Here is a 12,334-nt window from a genome sequence, read left to right on the forward strand (position 1 = left end):
TTTTCATTTGAGCATTACATTGGTTTATTTACAGCAGCTGTTGTAGCCTGGGTTAGTTGTCATAGGAACGTGAAATCCACCAATCAATTCAATGCAAAACAATAGTGTTTTTCTACACACAGGCCCAATGGCAAAGCCTCGTCTTCTCTCTATATATATCATTATATTGCATTACTTCCTTTCAACCAATCATACAGACATCGGTCCACTGAACAGAGAAGAATAAGACTCTACTTTTCATATGAGCTTTGAAAAGAGGCTGGAAAAGAGGAGACTCGGGGAGGGAAGGAGGATAAAAAGAGCAAGAGATTGGGAGATGAGCCCTGGCATGGAGGCTGATGCTGTGAAGAGGCGCTCCAGGGCAAACAGAGAAGATGACACAGCCAAGGGAGGAAAGAGTGCCAGCTTTTACTGAATCAGTGCTGCTCTCTATCCATTTCAAAACACCTCCTCCCCTTCGCAACTCTTACACATGTGGCATCGACAACAGAAAAAAGAAGAAGGCACATTTCCTGTTCATGTGGCCGTGTATTGTATATCACAGTCTCATTTATATGGATATCTGCTGATTTCTTGCCCTCTGTTGCAGTCTGTCTACATGACTGTTACCTCATCATCATTTCTGGTTAATGATGATCTCGGTTTTGACAAAGTGACTAAGATGTAGAGCTCTTCCCAATACCAATTGAAAGTTGGGGTTTCCCCAACTACAAGCTACAAAATTTACAAAAATGACAAAGTGCATCTCTGGCCCATAAAATATAGACCTGTCATTTTACGGCCACCAAGCTACACCAGTTTCCCTCTCTGTCCAACAGCCTGCCTCTTTATGCCACCATGAGCATCCAAATCCTCTTCCAACTTTCTCTCTCCTTGGAGCAGGCATGCAGCCAAGCTAATAAAGACAAGGGCCAGAAGTTTCATTGTGTTCTTGGCTTCGTGGCTTTCCATGACGCACTCCGTTCACGCACCGAGGATTATAAATCAAATTAATACGCACCGGGACATGGACACTTAAACGTTGGCTGACTCCCTCTGATATGTGTTGATTGGACGCTTCATCAAATTCTGATTGGCTCATATGCCAAGGACAAGCGCTGCAGTGCGGGGAGCTTGACAATGTTGACAAACTGCTTATTTAAAGGACCTTGGAATACTAATTGGACATTAGGCTACAAAATTCAGTGATTGATTCTGACAGCTACCGCTTGCAGTATCTTGGGAGATACATGCAAAGGATTGGGGGGAAGGGGGTGGATGGGCTTGCACTGACCCAGTGGCTGATGCACTCTACAATCAGAAGTAAAGCTCCTCAGTAATTTGCTGCAGAGAGGAAATAGCAGCCAAAATGAACACTCCTGTGACCTGTATTCATCAATATCCCTATGAAAGGGCACTGCAGGATGCTAGAAGGTGGCTATTAGCACCAAAGATATTATTATTATTATTATTTGGCTTTATGTTGTACTATGTAGTTCAGAGTAGGGAGCAGGAAATTCTGTTAAATTATCCATGTTCTTGTTCCACACTTCAAGTGTTGCTGGAATTAATCTGTTCATGGACACCTTCATAAGAACTTGAAATATCAATTTCATAACGGAAAAAATGAAAACGTTTTGTGTTTAAGCCAAACTGAACACAAAGCATCTAACACCGTGATAAACTGTGCAACAAAGGGTATGTTTAAGTTAATAAACCGTGTTCCCACCCACACTGCACCAAAGATTCCTCCACAAAACGTGCCGTGACACACGCCTTTACCTCTAGTCAGTGCTGCTGGTGATTACTTCTCTTTTCAGTTAGTACCCACTGTGAATTACTACATCTCGGAGTGTGGAGACATCCAACAGCTTGTGGTGTAGGATAAGGGGAGCCTGTTCAACTCTTCAGAGAAGCACCAGTAGAAACACAACGCTGTCGTTTCACATGATTCATCTTTTCTGTGGCAGCTGCTTATACTTATACTATTATCTTGCATATACTTTTAGTTTTAAAATCCCACTTCTATGCTATTTTGCATTTTCCCCCCCTCCAACCCTTCGATTTGAACTGCAACGAATGGACAAGCTAATATTTTCCTAAGTTTTTTTTATTGGACAATGGCAATTTGTTTAAACCATTACTTACAAGATAAGAGGATTTTTCCCCCTAAAAAAAAGTATAAATTTGTAGCTTTCTCATTTGGAGTCTAGGCTGAATCTTACTATCTGCAAGTCTACCAGATCCTGCCTCATTAGTACTTGTCATGACTTGGTAAACATCCTACTGCTTTTTTGTTCTGCCAGGTCTGAAGAACAAACTACTTCAGAAAATGCAGAAAAATATAGCATTTATCCAGGTATAACAGCCTGATGTGTTTGTTGTTGCATTGTTTTTTCTTTTTTCTGCTGAAGACCGAAAACTGAAAGCTGCAATATGATGCAAGAGGTAGTACATAAGCGTTTTATTTATTTATTTATATCCGTTATCTGTCCAAGTATACATCTCACAGATTAAAAATCTCTTTTTCTAAGAGAGTTTAGAGACGAGGAGGAAAATGTTTCGCGTTTGGAAACAGCTCATCAGAAAATGTCTTCACTCACGATGAATTATTATTGCGATTTTGGCGAAATGCTGAGTATTGCAACAACATACATTTATCATCTTTTTAAGCTGTAAATTATGTCCTCAAAGTTAGACTGTCAAAATTTTGTTTATCCGATAAAATAAACATAATGTTATCTTACTTGGTTATTTTTTTTGCAACAAAATGGCATTAGCAAGTATACCAATACTGCAACCAAAACCTGCCATAAATGTTTGTCACAGTCTGCAACTAATGAGGTCAAGTTGGGAATTATGTGCAATCTGTTTCTGATAATGCAGCAATTAACTGATAACTCGTTGAAGCTAAGTGTGCCCAGTGTTGGATGCTCTTTGAGTCGAGCCGGTTTCATGCAAGTCTGTTCAACTAACGTCATCTCAGGATGACTGTGCATGGGATGAGCCCTCTTGTTCATAGTATTCATTCAACTATTTAAATGTATTTTTTGAAATACTGATATTTGGTGTATCAGCATCCCTTGACATGTATCAAGATATGGCACGTCAATCCAGAACACCAATAAAGGGAGACAGTAGCACTGTCAAGAAATATGAATATGTCTGTATGTTCATAGGCATCTTTTGTTTTGTAACCATTATTTCTGAATGGCTACATTAGCCAGTGATCGAAGCGCTCACTTGTAGTATAGAGAATTTTTAGAAACAATCTCCTGGGAATTTCTCCTTATTTTTCCAAATCCAGGCCATTTTTTAAAAATTAAAAAGTCATTAGTCATAAACTGGATCATCATCAATCAGCACACTCGTCTCAGTAAGGCAGCCTGTCCCCATTTCAACTGCATAATGAAACACATTCACACATGGTTTCAGTGTCTGAAGACCAACTTAATAAAATCGTGTCTTGTTGTGTTCTGTGCCTAAGGATCGGGAAACCTGTGACTGAAGGTTTTTATTATCGCCCTCTACAGTGTTTTGCTTATTTTCATGCTTCCCAGTTTCTATACTGCAACTGCAAAAGTATTAATCATGCAACATTATACACTCCAGCTCACTCTGGAATGAACTGGCAGCCCAAGAGTGGCCCTGTGTTATTAAGGTCAGAGCCAGAGAGAGATTAAAAACCTCTCTTTCCCTCCCACACCTTATCAACTGATGAGCTTGAAAGTAAAAAGTGAAGTCTCACACACGGTGCAGGGTCCAATGGAAAAGGCAGTGGTATTTCTCATTTGAGGAATTTATTTGGCCAGGCCACAAAAAAGATTTGTCTTTCCATTTTGGTTGAGGAAAAAAAAAATGTAAAAAGCAGTCCGAAGTGTAAAAGTATTTAAAAGGTTAAAGCAAATAGTGAGAAAATGTTCCACTGTGAGATACACTACCAGTCAAAACCTTCTAATTTAATGGTTTTTCTTTATTTTTACTACTTTCTACATTGTAGATACATACTGAAGACATCAAGTATAAGAAGAAAGATATATGCAAAGAAAAAAATGCTAAATAACTCTCAATATGTCCTATGTTTTAGATTCCTGAAAGTAGCCACCCTTTGCTTTGTTGACAGCGCTGCAAACCCTTGGCCCTCTGTCAGTAAGCTTCATGATGTAGTCACCTGAAATGGTTTCACTTCACAGGTGTGCCTTGTCAGAGCTTATTTCTTGCCTTCTTAATGGGGTTGGGAGCATCAGTTGTGTTGTGCAGAAGTCAGGTTGGTGCACAGCTAACAGCCCTTTTTGACGAATGTTAGATTTCATATTATGGCAAAAACCAATCAGCTAAGTAAAGAGAAACAACAGTCCATCATTACTTTAGGAAATGAAGGTCAGTCAGTCTGGAAAATTGCTAAAACTTTGAATGAGGAGACTGGTGCAAATCAGGCCTTTATGTTCAAACAGCTGCTAATAAACCACGACTAAGGAAAAGCAACAAGCAGAAGAGTTTGTTTGGACCAAGAAACATGAGGAATGGACATGTGATGAAAACCTGATGGAAGACCTGTGCTTTGGTCTGATGAGTCCAAATTTGAGATCTTTGGTTCCAGCTGCCTTTGTGGGACGCAGAAAAGGTGAACGGATACTCTCTACACGCATGGTTCCCACCGTGAAGAATGGATGAGGACGTGTGATGGTGTGGGGGTGCTTTGCTAGTGACACTGTTGGGGATTTATACAGCATGGCTACAACAGCATCCTGCAGCGACATGCCATCCCATCCGGTTTGCGTTTAGTTGGACCAACATTTATTTTCAATACGACAATAACCCCAAACACACCTCCAGACTGTGTAAGGGCTATTTGACCAAGAAGGAGAGTGGCCTCCACAGTCACCTGACCTAAACAAGATGGTTTGGGATGAGATTGACCACAGAGTGAAGGCAAAAGGGCCGACAAGTGCTCAGCATCCCTGCGAACTCCTTCAAGACTGTTGAAAACTATTTCAGGCGACGACCTCATGAAGGTCATCAAGAGAATGCCAAGAGTGTGCAAAGCAGTAAACAAAGCAAAGGGTGGCTATTTTGAAGAATCTAAAATATAAAACATGTTTGGAGAAATGTCCCACTTTTTTCACTACATAATTCTGTATGTATTCATTCATAGTTTTGATGCCTTCAGTGAGAATCTACAATGTAAATAGTCATAAAAATAAAGGGAAACCATTAAATGAGAAAGTCTGTCCAAACATTTGACTGGTAGTGTATGTAATAAATTACTGCAGCTTTGTATGAATCTCTCAATATGTAATGCATTTAATGCTGCTCCAGAGTCAAGAATGCAAAATAAAACCCTGATCTCATGGTAAATGGGCATTATTAAGACTGAAATGTGTGAAAACAGTCGGCAACCAATCTGTATTCTTACATAGACATAAAATTGTAAATTTATCCCAAAGACACTATGTCTTCTTAAATGTTCTTTATTCACAGAATCCAGCTCCCTAAATCAAGACAATTAGCTGTCTTAGTCAAAAAGGCAGGTTTGGCTCCATCTTCATGGGTCTACACAATGTGTTAAAAGCTATGACCTTCACAATGGCAACCTGGTAGGCTGTTTGTGCCTGCCCTACACAAGAAGCACAATGTGCCCGTGGCCATTTCTTACCCAAAGTACCAGCAGCCATCATTCAGACACCCTTTATGGCTCATGTGCCGCAGTCTCATACACACAAACACAATTACAATGTACAGTCATGGACAACCACAGGGCAATGAAATATTCGTAAATCTCTCTCTAGCCAGCGGCTGCAACCAAGGCCATTACTCGAGAAAAAAATAATGTATATTAAAAAAATAATACAAAATAAATTATTTTTAAAAAAAAATCAGCTCAGCTCACACAGAAGTGGGACACAATGACAAGCTTTTGGAGGTTTGGGGAGCTGGAGAGTTATGTGCTGGTTAGAGTGACCTCCAGAGTCAGTCTGACTGATTTAAAGCACCCGTCTGCCTGCCCTCATCTTTCTCATCTCCTTCCAACTCACCCCATGGAGGCCTCGCATCTGGCTTAACGGAAGTCCTTTCAGAAGACGCATTAGGGTGGTAAGAGTGTGACATCTGAATTGCCTCTTGCAGTAAATACATTCATGGCACTTAAGCAGAGGGTGGCAATAAATTCCCCATGAAATTGAGGCAGTAAAAAAGTCAAGATAGGTTGTTTTCAAGCAGCTCTGAAGCCAAGAGTTCAAGAGATGGTGGCTCATAATATGGTTACCTCTGTGTTATGTATGGAACCTCCATCCAAATCAAACAATTCCCCCCATCATGACGACAATCCTATCAATCTCTGGACAAAAATCAACGGGCGCCATGTTTCCAGGAGACAATGAGCATGTCTCAGAAGCCAGATTTTAATCCAAATGGTGATTGCAAGTTATTAAAGGCATTTATCAACAAGTAGAGATTACTAAACTCTTATTATAGTGAATTAAATGACTATCAGCGAGAGTAAGGCTTCCAGGTCCACCGGGAAGACAATGGCACCCTCTCACAGCAGCAGCCTCCCTCAACAGGCCAACAAGCGACAATCCAAAAGCTTTTCCTGAACAGATTAAGGTGCTGATCTTGCCAAACTCCAAACATCTGGATCTAAGCAAACATCCAAAAAATACACTAGAAAAGTCCAAATCACAGAGGCTCAGCACCCCAGGTTAACCACAAAGGTTCTTTGTCCACGAGTTGTAGTTTCAAGACATAATAGCAAAGTACAAATTATTAGGCAGCTAGTTTTAATGTTGTGACTAACAATTGCATATGAAACTACCAATGAGTAATGGCCTATAAATAACTAAACATATGAAAGAACTCACAGTTTCAAAGGTAATGCATCATATTGACATTTTCAAGTCATAAAGAAGCTGCAATGCTTATGGATTTTATACTGATAATTTTTATCAAAGCTGAACTAGAAGAAAATGACTAAGATTAGAAGTGAGAACCAAGAAGACTATATTTTCCAGTGAGATGTTTTAAAGGGGAGAGGATGACTCACCCATAAGTGCAGAATAGAGTAAATATTAGACAAATAAATCAGGACTTTTTACATTATCTAACCATTTTTGCATTTTTTTTTTTTAAATCAACTAAGTACACAAGCTAAACAAGCCTAAGCTTTACCGCATCAAACTTGGAAAAGAACTGTAAGTGAACTTGACACTGTGACCATTTATAATAAACTTGTAGGTAAACATTTTTCACTATTTGAACATGCAGCTTGTTTTCACATCCAAAATATTTACTACATACTGCTGACCAATGTTCCCTCTAAGCTGCGCACGTTTGCGATTGCACACTGCTGGCACTGTCTCTGCGCACAGAAAATCTGCATTGCGCCCCCAAAAAAATCTAACCTGAATTGAAATTAAAATTAAAACTTTAACAATTCTGTTTTGCAGTGTTAGTCAGTGAGTGACTGGCTGCTCCCGTATGGGATTAGAACGATACCACCTTATCTCATAGTCCAGCCAATGATGCGATTCACATATACGCAGCTAATCAACGTCGTTGACAGACTATGACAGCGTCCTTATGTGCCGACACCGTTGTTTTAGCTAGCAAAGCAGCGTGGCTGATGTGGAGTGAAGCCACGTTAATGACAACGTGTAGAATCATTGGAGATGTGAGCAGGACAGACGGAACAATTGAAAAAGTGTGGACTTTACACCAGTTTTTAAATTGTGCTGATAGGCCACGTAAAACCACAGTTATGATAAAAATATCTGCAATCTTTGGTTTTCTTCCTGAATTTTATCGTTGTTTATATTTACTGCAGGAAGAAACGGTAAAAACTGCATTTTATAAGGAAAACGCTTGAAAGCACTCAACACAAGCAAAAACAACACCAAAAAACCCAGCCTTTCCTATTGGTGGAAAAATGTACCATGTCAACCAATCAAGGGGGAAGTTTTGGGAGTGACACATCTCCGAGATGTGAGAGATTTGCGACGTTTAGCGCAAATCTTGTGTAGTTAGTGTGTAGTGTAGTCAATAGTTTTGTTGTGTGTGTCAGAACAATGAGGCGACTACTGAATGTTACAGGTGTTACAGGAGTGATACATCTCCTGTTGTCAGGCCTGCAGGTATCAGGCTGTTGTTCTCCTTTATCTCTTAGTGGACAAATTATTTTTTGGAGTGGCACAAATAATTTGTGTGGCATCAAATTTGATGCAGAACAGCTGATTGTTCTGTAAATAGTTTGAAATGTTGAAAAAAACAAAAACCTGTTCTTTGCTAAACTCAGTTACTTTTTTGAAGAAGTAACTATATAATTCTCTGCCCAACATTGGTCTTTATATACTGCATTTTATTCAGACAGAGTTACAGGACTCCCAGACCACAGACTCATAAGACAAGTCAGAGCTTTATTTTAAAAAAAGAAAGAAAGTTGTGTTTTCAAAATTGGACTTCATGTTATTTTTACTTCCAATAGTGTGAACATACTACACAGGTCATGAACAATTTTTTTAAATTTTCATTGTAAGTGGGCTAAAGCAGTTAATTAAAAGTCATCTAACATAAATGTAAATGCTGTAATTTGATTATTTTAATAAACCATGTAACTTGGATGGACTTGATGCTGGCCAGCGTGACCACAGTGCACACGTCTGCTGCTGCTCACAGTGGTCCGAGGGATCGCTCAGGGAGTTTGTGCGTTCGCTCAGACACATGAAAAATTAGAGGGAACATTGCTGCTGACATAAAGTGTTTTCCAGGTGGATACATGAAATCGAGCTGTAGCCTTCAGTCTCTGAATAAATGTATGAAAATACAGTGAAAAAACACTCTTTATTTAAGAGTGTCTTTAGCAAGAATAAAAAGCCTGCAATCAGTATCTCAGACTCTGTTGCTTGTGAAGCTCGCACACAAGAATTTCACTCGCATGTGCTGTACCAATGTACCTGCACATGTGATGTGACAATAAAAGTGATTTGATTTGATTCAGACTAATCAACTTGAATGTACATCACACAGAAGGTCAGTCATGGACTTGTTGCTCATGATTCAATACCAGTTCACAGCATTTTAATATCTCTGCTTTGTGTTTTTGTATTGACTTAGAATTTCATTTCCTTGCGACTCGAAACCTGGTGATTCATTACTCATCATGGTTTTGGGAGCAGGTGGCTGAAAGTCTTTTAAAGTGGGCTCTGTTTTGGTTTAGTGTTATGGGCAAGAATGCACTTTGCACTGGAAATGTTGAATCATCATCCTGTTCACATTTAAATGCAGTGCTTACAAAGTGTTCTTAAAGAGCAGAACTGCTGAATAAATATGAAAGTTCAGGTAATCACTTGCACTCTGGAGCTTTGTCCATGTAAGCAGATGTCTGCACACCCAATGCAGCGAGGCCCTTGAATGTATAATGATCTGCATAGTGTATTGTAACAATGACTTGGATAATGGCTTTCAATCTGTATTTCATCTGTCTACTGAGTGATTTGTAGCTGCTGTGATAAGCACAACTACTAAACTTAGCACAAAAAGTAAGGAAATTTGTGTTTTATTGACTATTTCTTTGCTGTAACAATCCTTGGCAATAAATGTTGTAGCGCTGGAAAGCCTGTCATCTCCCCTTAAATGGTGTCACATTTGCATTTGTGGGTTGAGCAACAGAGTTGAGTATGCAAGTTGTGCCCAAGAAAAACTTGCCAAATCTTCTCTTTCGATGCCAAACAGCTTATTCTGCTATTGGCTCTTGTTTGGTGCCATTTACTGGACTGAATGATTAAAGATTGAAGAAAAAAAACAATTGGCAATTTAACAGTTTATTTATTTGATAACCAGAATCATCCACAGCCACAACAGCCTGGCATTTGTCACAAGTATGCCAATGTGATTGTTCTGGTCACGCTGGCACGAACAGAACAATCCGGCTGATCCCACAAGAGTTCAATGGGGCTGAGGTCAGGACTGCAGGCAGGCCGTTCCATCCTTTCCACTCCCAAATTCTGGAGGTAGTCTCCGATAAACCCTGTTGTGTGTAAGCAAACGTTTTCATCTTGAAGGACAGAGTTTGGCCCCAGACTGTGGAGATATGGGACTGCCACTCTTTGTGGAATCTCATTCTGATCTCTCTCAGCATTGAGATGGTCTCCAATGATGACAGGCCTCGTTTTTCCCATGACTGAGATGCTGCTCCACACCATCATGCTGCCTCCACCAAGCCGTTACCCTAATGGTGCAGCAAACAGCATGGCGTTCTCTGTGCTGTCTCCATACTTGTGTTTAAGCCACTCTTACAAGCCATCTGCTGTAGGCAGAATTTGGACAAATCACTGAACATAATGTTCCTCCACATGTTCAGATTCCAGTGCACATGTTGCTGAAACAAGCGCAATTGGGTCTGACGGTGAACAGGAAGTCATGCCAGGCCTCCTGGTAGCCCTGGCTGTGTGCAGTCTGTTCTGGATTCTCTGGGTAGAGAGCCATATCATCCTGCAAACCTTGATAGTAGATCTGTAGACGACTACCTACACTTCTTAAGTGCAGACAGAATGAGGAAACTGTTTTCTTATGTTGTCAACTTATTGTAGATCCTCCATTATATGGAACTTGGCTTTCAATTTGTAGATGATACTAGCTCTCACTCCAAATAATGCTGCGTGTCTTGGTTTTGCAAAACTCCGGGCTGAAGTTGCCCTATGGGCCATATTAAGATCAGTCAAACGTGGCAGGGTTCATGCTCACAGGTGCTGCTAATCAGGCGCTAATCAGGTACCTAATAGTCAGCACCTGGGATATAGAAAATCAAAACAAGAGTCAATGACAGAATAATCTGTTAACTACCCCACAAATGCATTTTTCTTACAAATGTGGCACCAATTAAGGAGAAGAAGCATTGTTACAGAAGTAACACAGAAGTTATCCAAACACAAATTTTCTTACTTTTTGTGCAAAGTTTATATAAAATATTCATCAAATAAAGCATCCACTGCAGAAAGGTTGTTTTGGGAAAAAACATACTTTCCTTCGCTTGAGCAGTAAGAAAGATCTAATATTTCTTGGGGAAAAAAATCCATAAAATGCCACTTGCTGTAAATTTATGTTATAGGTTTGATGTGTACTAGCAACCTTGTAGTGCTATTTCTATCCCCAAGAGAGTATGAAGTCAATATTATTGTGAACAAAGCCAATATAAGACTACAATTGTACTCACTACAGCCTGTACATACTTAGTTATAGAATATTCACAACATACTTCATACCGTGTACATTATAACATACCATAATAGACCCATTTCTGTAATATACTCACATATCTATATTATTGCTAATATATATTGTAATATATCTATATCACTAAAGCACTTCTGGATGGATGCAAACTGCATTTCGTTGCCCTGTACCTGTGCATGTGCAATGACAATAAAGTTGAATTCTATTCTAATTCTATTCTATTCAATTGCTTTGCGATAAAAGACAATTACTGGTGAGTGGAAACTTTAATTATGAAGTAGCAACATAGATGTGGTAGTTTGCCCTGGATTCAGGTGCACACTTGATTACAGCTGACACCGGAGCTTGAAGGAAAACAGTCTGATTTTTCCATTCATGTTTCTCTGATTGCTAAGCTTGGAGAAGGACTGAAGAAGCACAACCGAATTCAATCTTTTACATAGAGGAGAACCACATAATTCCCCCATGAGAAAGCACTTTGAGACAGAAACTGCAGTCCAATTGCAGCTTTCTCTCTTTCGTCAATTGAGCCAGCTCTGAAATGTCAGACAGTTTCCTGAAAGTACAAAAAAAAAAGTTTTTTGCCATTCTTGCTCACTCTTAGGGAGGGAAATACAGTTTGATGTATGACGCTCATCCGTAAAAGCACAAGATATCCACACAAAGACAAGTGATCAAACCGAGTTACACACATACACAAGGCAGGCAGATATTTTGTAAACAGACAAGATAAGGAGGGGGGAAAATCACATGACTGACAGTGAAAAACAGATTTCACTGTCAGCCCTGTGATTTTACTGGAAGGGAAGAGATGAAAAGATTAAACTGCTGTCATTTAGACTTTTCTATTGTTTAAATGACAGGAAAAAAATATTAGAGATAGAGCTGTTGTACTGTGGCAGCAGCCCAAAGGGATAGATGACCATTGTAAGTCGAGCCTGTCCTCTGCCACTTTCAATGTCTCTCTCTCTCCATCACCTGAGGTGTAATTGAGGCTCATTATGCCTGTCCTGTACTTAAAACAATCAGGACGCTCTCTGCCTTTCACCCGATAAAGGTATTCGACACCAGCTCTCCAGCAAAGTGCAGTTAAGCTCTTAGTTTTGGCTGACAGACATGCTCTACCATC

The 12,334-nt window shown here is 39.7% G+C and overlaps 1 protein-coding gene across 2 annotated transcripts in view; it reads right to left on the bottom strand.

Annotated features, from left to right (window-relative positions):
* The window catches only part of man1a2 (mannosidase, alpha, class 1A, member 2), a 153,618-nt gene that overhangs the window by 102,065 nt on the left and 39,219 nt on the right, over positions 1-12,334 (bottom strand). The window lies entirely within an intron of this gene.

The sequence above is a fragment of the Diplotaxodon limnothrissa genome, linkage group LG16 (genome assembly GCF_057381915.1).
Source record: "Diplotaxodon limnothrissa isolate DT_005_m linkage group LG16, D_limnothrissa_male_GT1.1, whole genome shotgun sequence".
Lineage (NCBI taxonomy): Eukaryota > Metazoa > Chordata > Actinopteri > Cichliformes > Cichlidae > Diplotaxodon > Diplotaxodon limnothrissa.